The sequence below is a fragment of the Lichenostomus cassidix genome, chromosome 6, assembly GCF_008360975.1.
Source record: "Lichenostomus cassidix isolate B80296 chromosome 6, HeHo_3.0, whole genome shotgun sequence".
Classification (NCBI taxonomy): Eukaryota; Metazoa; Chordata; class Aves; order Passeriformes; family Meliphagidae; genus Lichenostomus; species Lichenostomus cassidix.
In genome coordinates this window covers 18,459,453-18,473,273 of record NC_139487.1, presented here as the reverse complement: position 1 = coordinate 18,473,273, position 13,821 = coordinate 18,459,453, and positions in this window count along the sequence as shown.

Genomic DNA, 13,821 nt, shown 5'->3' with positions numbered 1-13,821 from the left:
AAGCAATATAAGGAAGGGGAAGATTAAACAAAATCTATCCTCTGCAAAAACAAAGCAATCAATATAACATTATCCTGCTGTAGTGTCTTTCAACTTGCTTTGATTTGTGGATCCCTAGAAAATCTCTCATGAAGTCTCAGCAACCCCCTAGAAAATTCACAAGCCCTAACCTCTGAAGAGCATTGGTGAAATTGCTTTTTTCACCCTCTTTGTGAGGAGTCCAGGTTCTGCCTGGATTATGCAGACTACAGGTTGAAAAATACCATTCTACAGGATACCAGTTCAAATGTAACTAAGACTGACTAAATAAGGGCTAACTAAATATAATACTATTGTTGTTGTAATGCTCTCAGATCCATCTTACCTGGAGAATCTGTTTTGCCACCTCTGGGAAGTTCACACAGGAGCTTCATCACTCTGACCCCATCTTGTAGGCTTATCTGCTGCAGACAATATCAAGTTCCTCTGTTCACCACATAAGAAAAATGCAATAGATTATAGGCAGCTGGAAAATTTTTCAATGGTTTGCTCTTGCAGAAAAAAAGGATTTTGATTTTAAAGCTACTTTCCCCTCTCCCTCAACAAGCATAAAAAAAATTAATGATCAAACCCATTATTCACTTTTATTTCCTATTTTTTGTGTTGTCTGTTTCATTTTGCATCTCTGGCTGAAGTTAAACATTTCTGGACAGGGGAACATCACCTGTTTTTAACTGACCTCATACAAGAAAAATAGGAAAATGAGAATAAAATGGCTTGATATTTAGATTACAAAATATTTTTCTGTAGGCCATATGCTGATACTGTCAACATAATACATAGCAATGAGGCCTTGAAAAATTCAAGGTGAGAAGTTTAAACAACTAAACAACTACAAACTTCGTCAGAATTTCCTCTTCATGAAGAAAAATGGAAATACAGCAGTAGCTATGCTTGAAACTAGGGCAGACAGCATTCAGAAATACAGCAAAAAATGTCAAAACAGAAAAGCTGGGTTTTTTCCAAGTTGTTCTACAGATCTTTAGAGATGCTGCTCCATGAAATAACGAGTGGTTCATTCACCAACCCATCAGCTTGGGAAATATATGCAACACAAATTCATTTGTTTCCAGCTAATTGCACTTTCATTTCCTCCTCCCATCGTTGCGAGGCTGTGCAGGCTGAGGTTCGAAGTGGTGCTTCCCAGGCTGTGTTTCATGCACCACCCCCTGTACCCAAACTCCACCACAGTGGTACCCAGCCCAGCTAGGAGGCACGGCTGCCTTTTTTGCTTGTGATGTTCTGGGGAAAAAAAATATTTGGAACCCAGAGGTTTGGAGCCGGAAGGGACTGACAATCATTCCTCTTATGTTTTATTTCTGGCTTCTGTCATTGGCATGCTGTACAGCTGTAGTCAAACAAATGAACTTCTCTACATCTTAGTTACCCTTTCTGTAAAATGAAGGTAATAATATTTATCCAGCTGGGATGCTGCAAGGAGTAATTAATGTGTACAAATCACTGTGAGTTCCTCTAACAAAGTGCAAATTGCATTAGTCCCTACAGAAACTGGTAATAGGTTTGTGTCTTCCTTCACTGAAAGTCTGACCTCAATCCCCTGGGGTAATCTTGAGGAAAAACTCTTCCTACTATTTGTATTACAGCAGCTCATAGGACTCCTCCAATGCCAGAACCCCCATCATGCTCAGGGCTGCGAGTTCATACAGTGACATACACCCCACACTCTGAGACCTGATATGTAAACTGAGGAAGAGAAGAGAAAGGAAGCATTAACCCCATTTCAAAGGTAAACAAACAAGGAACAGAGAGGAAGCATTTTCCTGGTAATAAGTACCAATATAAGTCTTTTCAGAAGATTTACCTCACACTGCCTTCCTGACTCAAGCTGGGTTTTCACTTCATTTTCCTGGACATCAATCTTTCTCATTCTGGTGAGTGACAGACCAGTCACATGGCAATGGACGGAGCTCACTTCTTGTGCGATTCTCAGAGATAGCAGTGTTAGGGCAAGTCAAGGCTCACTGTGGCCACTGGTCCTGTTCTTCATCTCATGCTCTTTTGGAGACCTGGAAAGATTTGATGTTCTAATTTCTTAATACTTTCAGGCATCCTTCTGCTATGGGAAAAGAAAGAGCAAGAGAATCCGAGAATGGTTAAGCTGGTTTTGTAAATCTTTGTGTGTAAATACATGGGGAAATGTGGATGTATCTCCAACAGCTCTTCTAGCATTTGTCATGTTCTTTTTTTTGGCTCATGTAATTGTTAATTTCTGGTTGCTGCATCCATAACTTGAAGAGAACAGTAAATTGTTTCATTACGGGTGTATTGGAACTTTTCATTTTTGGACTGAGGAAATCACAGAATCACAGAGTGGGTGAGGTTGGAAGGGACACAGTGGCCATCTGATCCAACCTCCCTACTCCAGCATGTTCATCCTAGAGTGCATGGCACATGGTTGTTTCCAGACAGTTTTTGAATATCTCTAGTGAGGGAGACTCCACACCCCCTTTGGGCACCCTGTTCCAGTGTGTGGTCACCAGCACAGTAAAGAAGTTCTTCCTCATATTCAAGTGGAACTTCCTGTGCATCAGTTTCTGCCTGTTGCCTCTTGTCCTATTGCTTGGCACCACTGGGAGGAGCCTGGATCCATCCCCTTGACATGCTCCCTTCAGATAGTTATATATGGTAGTCAATATCCACTGCTCTTCCCTCATCCAGCCAGGTACTTGTTTCATCGTAGAAGGCAATCAGGCTGGTCAAGCATGATTTAGTGAATCCCTGCTGACTGCTCCTATCACCTTCTTGTCATCCATGTGGATAGAGATGGCCTCCAAAATGAAGTACTCCACCATCTTCCCAGGGACTGAGCTGAGGCTGATCGGCTGGTAGTGCCCTAAGTCTTCCTTCTCATACTTTTTGAAGACTGAGATGACATTTGCTTTCTTCCTCTCCTGATCACAGGACCTTTCTAACATGATCATGAGCAGCCTCACTATGGTGCACCCATGGATGCATCCCATCAGGGCCCAGGGACTCATGGATGGTCCAAAACTTGATTCCATTTTTCCTTGACATTAGGAATCAGTTTAAATTGTGCCAGGGACAATAATGGGCTGATGATCCCATTCAAATTCTGTGTTTAGCCATAAAATAGTGTTCTGGGAAAAGCTGCATGTTTCACAGGCACTGCTGATGTTTCATGGAGGAGACCAGAGCCCATGATCAGCTTCCTGGCCTGCTGGCCCTCAAGTGCATTGTTACTAAAACCCCTTCTAATGCCAGTACCCAGAGGGGTCAACAGACATTTTTTGTGGAGATACCACCACTATTACTTCCCCTGCCCTCTGAAAGGTCCACAGGCACTCATAGTATGAAAGTCCAAACAGCAAGGGGAGCCCCTAATCCCCAGAGGCAACTCCCACTAGTTTTAGCCTCATGAGCAAGATAAGGAGGTGTGGCCCATGTCATCTCACCACCAATGGGATGAGATGAAGGATAAAACTTGGCACGGTCAAACAGCTGGGGAGATAAAGACAGGGTTAAAGACTCTGGTGGTGCAATTAATTCCCACTCCACGGAATTTAGAGGGCCATGTTGCTGTGCACCAGTAGAAGACCTCAGCCTCTAGTGACATTAAGCCGTGGGCTCCTTTAGTGGCCAAGCAAACATATGTTGGAAGAAGTCACCAAGAGAGAGGGAAGCTTTCCTTGGGAGATCCTTCCAGAGCAGCCAGCAGAAGCTGAGAAGGACTTCCCTTCCTCCCCTTTCTTCACCTACCTGCTAAGTGCCCACACTGCACACTTTTCCAAGCTGGGGTTCCTTCTCCACTGGTCAGCCTCTGGTCAGAGAACTGGGAGCCGTTTATAGGCAGTATCCAAACACTCCTTTTTGAACATTGCATGTGCGAGGATGGGAGGAGGAGGGGAGGGGAGTGGGGGAAGAGGAGAGGTACAGACACAGCACTCCTTGGCAGTGATTTATAGACTGGGTCAGGCACAAATTGACTCGTATGCAAGAAATGTAAATGGAATCGAGACTTTTGATGGAGAAGCTCATTTTCAGACTTAAACGCTTTAGATTAAACACACTCACACACAAATGCTGGCGGGGAGGGTGTTTTATATAATTTACATTACAAATCAATTCATTATCCACAGAGGCAGGTTGCACTGATTTTCAAGGATCGGAGATTTGATGAAGAGGATTCATTTCAAGAAATAAACCTTTTAAATTAACCGCAAGATGAGGGAAATTTCTTTATTTAAAAAATGCGCCAGCCCCTTCTTTGTTTCTTTTATTATTATTAATATTATTTTCCATCCGGCTCTGGGTCATTAAGGAGGGTCCAGAAGTCACAGATTGCCTTTCTGAGGGAGGAGAGCTGAGAACTTCGAATGTCACACATTTTGTCTGGCTCCAAACCTTTCATTTATTGCAACACAATTTCTTACCTGTGGTTGGCTCTGCACACCATTGTGTGCTGTGTGCCAGGACTGATTTAGCAGGGAATGTCCTCTCCACCTTGAACTTGAAAGGAGAAAAATCCCTTGACAGGGGTGTGCGAGAATCATGAAAGACAAACTTCCAGCTGCCTCAGAAGGGAAATGGCCCTTAACCTCTGGGTGAAGTCCCCTACAGCTTTAGCAGGGTGTGGGATTCTGGAAACCCCAGCTATAAAAAAGGCAGACGGCTTTGTAAGGGAACGTTTAAGATATAGGGGTAAAGAAATGGAGCAAAAGGGAACTCCAGAACCAAGTCGTGACATCCCATCCTTCCCTAGCAGTGTGCAGATCACAGTGGGGAAAAGCCACGCTGGAGGCAAAGCAGGAGTGAGGATGATTGAAGGATGAGTAATATGTTACCCTGTTCTTCCTTGGCAAGGCTGCGAAGTACTACCTTGGAGGAAGACTTTCTCACTTCCTTAACCACTTAATTTGTTCCCCTCTAGTCATTCCTGCTACAGCTCTCTCCTAACTCCCAACAACTGCTCCTATAACCTGGCTGCAAATGTAGCCTCCCAGTTCCCCAGCATTCTGCCTGGATGGAGCACAGAGAGGCAAAGCATGAGTGCTGACAGAACATGCACGGCCTGTCTTTCCTAAGAATTTTTTTTTAAAGATACAGTCATATCAAAACCCAAATGGTTGGGCATCTTTCCTATTTGAACAAGAGTCAATCCTCTAGAAAGACAAGTGCTGAGTGTAGACAATCACCTCAGCTGTGTTTGATGAACCTGGGCCAGAGGTTTGTAACAGGTGATGGCTGGGAATGGGCAGCTTTTGGGTCCTGGGGGTATCTGCATCCCTCAGGGTTCCAGTGAGTCTTCCTGATCCAAGCCCCAGTGTGGGGCCTTCCTGAAGCCCTTCTCATTGTGGGAGGATCCTGGCCACTGTGAGACTGCGTGGCTGGTGCACCTTCCCAGGAGGGGAAGAGAGAGTCCCACCTGAGTCTGCCCCACCTGAGAGTCCCAGCACAGGTCTGGGGGAAGGCAGCAGTACCTGGGCTGGAGGGGAGCCAAAACACCAGGGTTAACAACCCTGATCTTGGGGGAAAAAAAGCCACAGCATCTTTAATGATCACAAATGTTTAAGACTTTTGCTTTGTATGTCTTCCAAAAAGCAATTATGCACATTTTAGCTGGGGAGATTTTATTCTCATACAGATGGGGTAGACAGTGTCCTCTCCCAAGCACATCCAGACCTGGTCAGTCCAAGTGCACAGAACAACATGAGACATGTTTGACCTTCACAACTTTCCTTTACAGACCAGCAAACTAAAGCCCTGAAGGAATTTTTCCTGAGTGAGTTTGTCCAAAGCAACATTCACCACCTCATTCAATATTTGCCTGCAAAAAAAATGCCAATTATTAAGAGACAGTCCTGGCTGGGCATCAATAGGCAGCCAGGTGTGAGAAGTTGAAGAGAAATACATCTCATTAATGTGGAATTGTTTTTAGGTTAATAATCTTGCGTTAATTTTCCTTTAAAATATTGTCTTTGACCGTTAAACGCTCGCACTGTTATAAAAAGAACGTAATAAATGATCTTGAAGCAAATTCTCCTGCCAAATGTCATAATTTATTTGCATAATTAGCTCTTAATTTTAATTCAATATGCAAATCCACGCTTCCTTTAAATTGCAGCAGCCTGTTTCCCGGCCCTGGCTGCCATGAATTTATTGTGAGGCGGCTGTTTGAAAAGGCAGCTTCACTGCCTTCTGGGGATGGCTGCCTGGGGGAGGGGGTGCCCACCGCCAATTCCAGTCAGTTTTTGTTTGGGTTTTGTTTTGGTTCGCTTCTTATTAAGTTGGACCCCAGCCTGCTTCAATCCCTGAGCGTCCCCATTTTCCTCACAACAAGTCCTGTTTCCCTTTGTCTTCCTTCTGCATTCTCTCTTCTTTTTCTTTTCTTCTTTGGAGAAGACAATGTTGATCCTCCATGTTCCCATCCCCTTGCACCTCCATGAAAAGCTCTGGCTCAAGGCAGCCTGGCAACTGCTCTGCTCTCCTCCTCTCTTCTGGCTCTTTTCCCCCAGCCCTTCCATGCTGCACAACAGCCCCTTGCTCAACACATTTTTCCAGTGCCCCCCTCCCCATGGAGGAAGGTGAGGGGGAAAGGCTTGACTTCCCCATGTGGTTTTATCCTCAAGTCCCCATCCGTGGCCAGAGCAGCTGCAGATCAGCAGAATCCAGTCTCACCTCCATGGCACACTGGACTGTGCTCTACACGGAGCCGTTCTGATCCGCTGGGCTCATGGCAGGGGAGCTGCAGTGGGGCAGTCGTGCCTGTTCCCCTACAGAGCCATGTGCTGGCTGTGGAGTCAGAGCCAGAGCAGGGATGCTTCCCTGCCCTACTCCCTCCCTATCCCAGCAGCCCTCTGTGGTTACTCAGAGCCTCTGCATCTGAGAGGAGAGCGGGAGCACAGGCAGCTTGGGCATCAGGCCACACCCAGGCACAGGGCACAGCTCTTTCCCACTGCCCTGGGATATGCAGCCATCTGGCACCAGGCAGCACTCCTCTGCTACCAGGAAAATATCCAAATAAAACAGCTTACAGCTTTCTGCTCCTTCCCTCTCTTCCCAATCCAAAACCGAAACAGGATTTCAGCAACTACCAAGCCACTCCAGGTAAAGAGGGAGGCGTGTGGACAAGTGGCTTTCAGAGGAGGGCAGAGAGGTGTTGGAGTGATGGATCCTGCTCCCCTCTGCCCTCCTCCCCAGCTGCCTCGGGTTGTGTAACCACACTTGGGGTGGTGAGGAGTACAGGCGCTGCTCCTGGCAGCTCTCTCAGGTGTGGGGCCATGGGAGCCAAACCTCTAGACGTTTTTAGGCACCTTGACTCCTTGAAAAAGGCTGACCTGTGAGAGCTGAGGGTGCTGTATGCTTCAAGTGCCTCTGGCTGCACATCCATGGATTTGACCCTGGGCATAGGGAGCAAGAAGGACACCCAGAGACTCCTGCCCTTGCATTTCACAGCACTGGGAAAAGACTGAGAAAGATGGGTGATAGAGTAACGTGACCAGAGGTTTGCACACGGGTTCAGGAATTAAGTAAAAGGGACAAATTAGCCTGGACAATAGAAGATCTTTTTCACTGTGGAAGGACTTGGGGGAGAGGGAGATAATGAAATGTTGCTTCATCAAAGCGGAGGCAGTTTGCAAGCTGCTCTCCCTTGTAACTCTATCGTGCTCACCTCCCAGGACGACTGCAAGGGCCAGCAGCCCTGCACTGGTGTCGGGTGCCCTCCCTCCCCTGGGAGCACGGGAGGAGATGCTGGGGTCTTTGCAGAGGGAGGGGCTGGTGGGGCGGAGGGTTTGTTTTGGAGGCTGTAGGAAGGAGAGGGTGTTGGTATCTCATTACAGGCCTTAGATCTGTGGAGGGGAAAAGAAAACGGAAAAAAAAAACCCCTCCAACTCAAACCACAGGCCTTTGTTAGAAATGCTGCCCGGGAAGGAAGGAAGGAGACAGGAGCAGCTCAAATTCAGTCCTTCGATAATTAAAGCTTGCCAAAGAATAAAAGGGGAGGGCAAAAAAATAAATAAAAAGGTCTTTTCCTCCTCCCACCTGCTCCCAAAATAGGGCTGCTGTGACTTCCCCGGGGAACAAAGAGATGTGGTGAGAATGGGCTTTTGCTTGAACCCGCAGTGTCTGGGAGGGAGCAGCGGGACAAACGTGTGGCCCTGCAGATGGGAGCCCCTCATCAAAGCTGGGGAAAAACAGGGGGGAAATGTGTCTTTCTGTTTCACTGATCATCAGAGCAGGACTTGGAATTCCTGATCAGAGGAAAATTTGGAAACTGAAGACAAAAATATTTCCATTATGAAAACTGAGTAGAAAGAAGTCAAACCTCTGTGTTTTCTGCTAAGCAAAATAAGAGAGAGGAAAATCCATCCACTGGGCAATCCACAGACCCCTACTGCCTTGGTTTGGCTGATCAGAGCCTCTTAAGAAATGCATGTAAACCCAGCACAATCTGGGATTTGTTTCTGTGACAGAGAGGGGGACTGGGGTGTGTGTGGGGTGGCTCCCAGAAGCTCTGTGGGGGCAGGCAAAAGGGATTGGTGCATGACATGCAAAAGACTTTGGCCATTGCCTTTGGCCAAGAACACCCCTTTCTCCTGCACCCACCTGCTGCATGTGTTGGGACCTCATCCATGCCCCTGGGTTTAGTGACACTTTTGTGTCCAAGCATTTGGGGTTTTTTCACTCCATCTACTGCCTCTATAATTTCTTATAGCTTCAGAACCTCAAATAATGGTTTTTCCCAAGTCAAGTCTGCTATTTTCCAGATAAGGATGATGATGCTGCTGAAGCCTGGGCTGCAAACAAGCATGTGGAAGTTTAAGGCAGAAGGGTGTTACTTCCAGTTTCCCCTGTGGCATTGAGCAATGCATATCAGTCACTCTCCCATGCCTCAGTTTCTTCACCTAATAACTGGGGATAATATGCTCGTTGGGTCTGGGCAGTTTTATGGAGGAAACAGCTCCTTGCCGACAAGCACTAATAATGTGCAGAGTACTCTTGCCAGTTGTGTGCTTTACCAGATGCCAGGGCAGCACGGATGCTGCTATGTCACATGGCACCACAGCTCTGTGGCTTCCTGATTCCCTCTCCATTCCCAGGCACAGCTCTGCAATCCTAGCTTTTGCACCTCAAAACCCAAGAGACCAGAACTTTCACACTGTGTGTTGCACATCACAGAGATGGGACACGTGGCCAAATACAGGTGGCAGGGAGCCACCATGATCCAAATGTGAGGCTGCAGTCAGTGCATTCTGCACTCCTGTCTGCTGGAATGAAGCTTTTTTAAGATAAAGATAAATAAAAACCCCTTAAGAGCCCAAGAAATAGAAAATAAAAGTGATACAATGAGACCATTTTAAAAGAGCTGATGTCATGACTCCTGGAGGCTGGTTTTGCAAGGCCAGCATCACCAGTTTTGCAGTGCTGCTGTGGGGGGACACCAGCTGACTGCTGCACTGGACTAGGGACAGATCAGAGCCTGCTTTCTGCCCCTGGCACAGCCCTGCTGGGTGATTCGGGTCTTGTGTCTCCAAGAGCTTCCTTTCACCTGCTTGGCTTACCTAAATCAGAGCTGTTGGGTGGAGATGATCTCTCACTTGCCTGGGATGGGCTGCAGTGGATCTGTTTGTCATCTGGCACCTTGAGGCTCTTTGGGAGTGCAGTGATGGGCAGGATTCCCAAAGCTGATGGAGCTGTGTGCTTTGATTGCACTTCCTAAACAAGCAGCCTTATTGTGCTCTCAAACTGTGCACCCACTGCGAGGGACCAGGAATATTTGCATCCCTTAAGGCTAAAGGAGGAAAAAATACCCCAAATCTTTCTCCCCATCCTGCCTGATCCCCACAGGCCAGCCTGGTGCATCTGAGTGGTTCCCTGATGCTCAGTGCCCTGCAAGTCTTCACACAAAGAAGGCTCAGGACAGGAGGCCATTCGAGCAGTTGGATTGCCTTAGCACGCCTTAGTGCTCTATAATACCTGCCATTCTCCATGGTTGAGTCTGTTTGTGATGCCAGCCATATTCAGGGGTTATACTGCTGCACTTTTCATAGTCCGTGCTGCCCTTCTGCTAAATGCTGCCTTCTGTCTTGCTTAGTTAATGGTTAAAGTGGCTGCCACATCCAGCCAAGGCTGGCCCTTTGGCTACCTCCCTGGCTGGCCTAGCAGAAGGGGGCTGGCAGGACTCCCCCCAGCCACCCCAGCTCCCCAAGAGCGTTCCACATAACGCCTGTGGAAGTGTACAAAGTGTCAACCTCAGCGTAGTTTTTAACCTGGAGTGATAGCTTTACTGATTTGCCACTTTACTACTCTTGTTAATGAATTTTTAATCTTCTTAATGACATTAAACACGGAAAGTAATTAAGGAAAACAAGTTTGAAACTGCTGACTTAAACCCTTTATTCAGAACTATTTAATGTAGAATTAATTTGATTTTGCCCATTATTCAAATGAACACATTACCTTCCTGTGCATTGGCCTCTTTTCCTTTTTTTTCCCTCTGTGTGTGTGTGTGTTTTGTTTTATTAAATATATCTTATAATGCTTTGTCCTTTTTGCTTAGGGGTAACCAGAAAGTTCCTCCCTCCCAATGACAGCAAGGGTCAGCCTTTGGTATCTCTCATGGGTCTTGTAAAGTCTCCTTGCATCAGGAGTTCAGCTGTGGTTGGGAATGGAGGTAGCACGCCTGAAATACCAGGTTGCTACCACCTGCTCGATTAGGAGAGAAATGAGCTTTGCCTGTCCATGAGATCTGCTGGATTGCACCCTCAGCACAGGATGGCACTGCTGCCACAGGGAGTGAGGCCATGCTGGTTACACCAGACTGCCTGGGCCCTGCAAAGGAGAGAGCCTGATGTGAACCTGGGGAAATGTGGATGCTCGACTTTGTCTTAAAGTGAAAAAGAGGGATCCTTGAAACTCATAAATACGCCTTCATTGGCAACACAAGCTGGGCCCTTTCTTTCCACCTTTCTTAGACATTTTTGGCTCTGACTCACAAGTACCAAGACAGAAGACACTCACTTGGCATTGCCCACCAAGCTAATTTTTCCTTTCTCCAGCCTAGCTATGAACCCTGCTACCACTTGGAGCCTGGGCATCTGGCCTGGTGGACCTGTTTCCATTGGGATGAGGATTCAGTGCTATAAATCAGTTACATTCCTGCTGTGATTTTGCTGACTTTACTGCCCACTGTCTCCCAAATCCTGCTGCTCAAAAATGCTGGGAAACTTTGAACAGTCAGTAAGTTTTTGGCTCCCACAGGACTCTGCCTCACCAGCAGCTTCTGTGCTTGAGAAGCTCTACTTGCACTCTGTGATGTCATTACAACCCTTAGTTTTCATCTGACTTTCTGCCTCGTCCCCTGTATTTGAAAGCAGTGGCAGTGGCAGTCCCCTACAAGTACCCTGGATTGAAACCCCAGTCAGTTTAAAATCCAGCTCTGCCCCAGGCAGACATGGTGTTGATTTGATGGCAGGAGCAGACTGGATTCCACTCCCAGCTGGGCTGAAAGGGCAACTGGTCCTTGTATCCAGAGGTTTCTCATCATCTTTGCTATAAGAATCCACTTCTGTCATTCCAATGCACTGTATAAATAAGCTGTTTTCTCTGCAGCCACCTGCCTGGCAGAGTAGGTAATGTCAGTGGAGCCACACAGGCTAGTCTGCTTCTGAAACAATGAGAGTTGTCCAAATAATTGTGTGCACAGGAAGGATTGCTGGATGACAGAGCCAGTTTGGGGCCATAAATCCAGCAGATGCAGTGAGAGTCTCAGCTACAAAGAAGTGCACACATCTGAAATGTCTCTCAAAAAGCACACATCTGAATGTCTCTCCAGACCTGAATTGGGGAATGCCAAGGTTTTGTATGAAAAACTTCCTGTACCTTTCCCTAAGCAGAAAAGACACTTACTGAGCATTACAGAGAGAAAAAATACCCAATAAATCTGCATATAGCAGCCAGGTGCTCCCTTCTTCATGGATTTGTATAACACAGTGATTACAGGAGAGCAAGCCCCGAATCTAAAGCTCAATATTCTGTTGGAGCAATGGCTTTGTTTTGTGGGTCAGTGGTGATCAGCCAGGTCCTTTGTGACGTTTGCTTCTCTTTGCAAAGACACTGATTCAGTGTGCACTGGAAGTAATGACATCCTTTCCCTTGGCTCCAGTACAAAACTGGATCATTCCTCAAGCTGGAATATTAAACATGCCGGCAGATTGTCATTAAAACCCTCTTTACTTTATTATGTGTTTTTGCTTCAACAGCCAAAACTGGAGGAAAGAAAGAGAGCAAACAATTTCCCTGCATGCTGGCTGGAAGACAGTCCATGAACACTGAGCTGACTTTAGCAGGACCTTTTCCCATCAGAGGAAAACAACACTGTAGAGCACCACGTGGGATGGGAGCATTGTTTCAGACTGTAAAAGCTCCCACCATGGTACCTGACCTCCTCATAGTCAAGACCGTGCTTTAATCTGACAACAGATGCCATAATCCCTTTGGGCTTTTTGCAGGCAGCAAACTGAGGCATTGGATAAATGAAATGACATGGAAAAAAATCAGCTGGAGAGCAGAAGAGAGCTCAGGTCCCCAGAGTAGCTGGTGACTGATCTCTCACCTTCAGTCTCTAGTGCTCTTTTACTGACATACCTGGATGTCACAGAACAGACTCAGCATGCCAGAGCTGGATCCTGGAGCATCACAGTGGTCTCCATGCCCTGCTCAGCACTGATTCGGGGAATTTGCTGAGGAGCACCCAGTTCTCCCCACCTATTGCCTTTATGACTTAAAGCTTTGCATTAATGAGCAAATTATTTTCATGTAATATCTGGCACCCAGCTGCTGGTAGCTGCTGTAATATCTGGCACTTGCCATGGTATATTATGTGCCAGGTCCTTGGGCAATGGGTCTATCCCCTCTATGCCTTCAATGTCATGTCTGCTGTTTGCTCTGATTCTTCCATGTCTTCCCCACTTCCTCTCCTCCTAATAGCAGGATGACAAAAATGTGAGGACTAGCCTGCAGCACATTTCCTCTGTAATGCAAATTGCTCCTCTACATTTCACAGAAAAACAGTAGAAAGAGAGGGCCAGATACCTTCTCCCACGCTCACTGGGCCACACAGACCGACTGCCTTTGAGCAAACTGGTGTATTCCCACCACCAAAAAGGATTTTCAGTATTAGCTGATGGCAGGAGCTGTTGGGGAAGTCAGCACTGGGGGACAAGCCCAGCCATGGGAAGGGGAAGGTTTGAGACATGAAGAGGGGCAGTGAAGAAGGGGTGAAAAGGAGGAAGGATGGAGAAGAGAAAGGTGAGGGCAAAGAGAGGATTTCAAGTGCCTGCATACCCTTCCTGGCACCAGGGGCAGCAGCCGGCTTGCAGGGCTCTGGCCCATGCTCCATTTCTAATTTGGCTTGTTTGAGAGCATAAACCTCCCTCCAGTCTGGGCGCCAATAAAAGAGGCAGCTCTGCAGAGTCTGCACTCCGCTGTGGCAAGCTGCCGACTTTCATTTCTTTTTACTACTGACTTTGTGTGTCTCTCGCCCCTTTCTCCCATTCTGGGGACTTTATGGACTGAGACGCAGCATCCACCTTCCCCAGAGCAGGGGCTGGCTCCAGCCCTGGAATTCCAGGAAATTTCCAAGGTTGTCTCTGGACAGCAGCAGCAAGCATCACTGCAAGCACCACCCAGCCCTGTGGAAATAAAGGGCCGTGCCCCACCAATGCAGTCATCCTGTGAAGTTCAAATCCCTATCACAGACTAGCATGGGGCTTCTCTATCAGAGCTCCTCCTTCTCCTTCC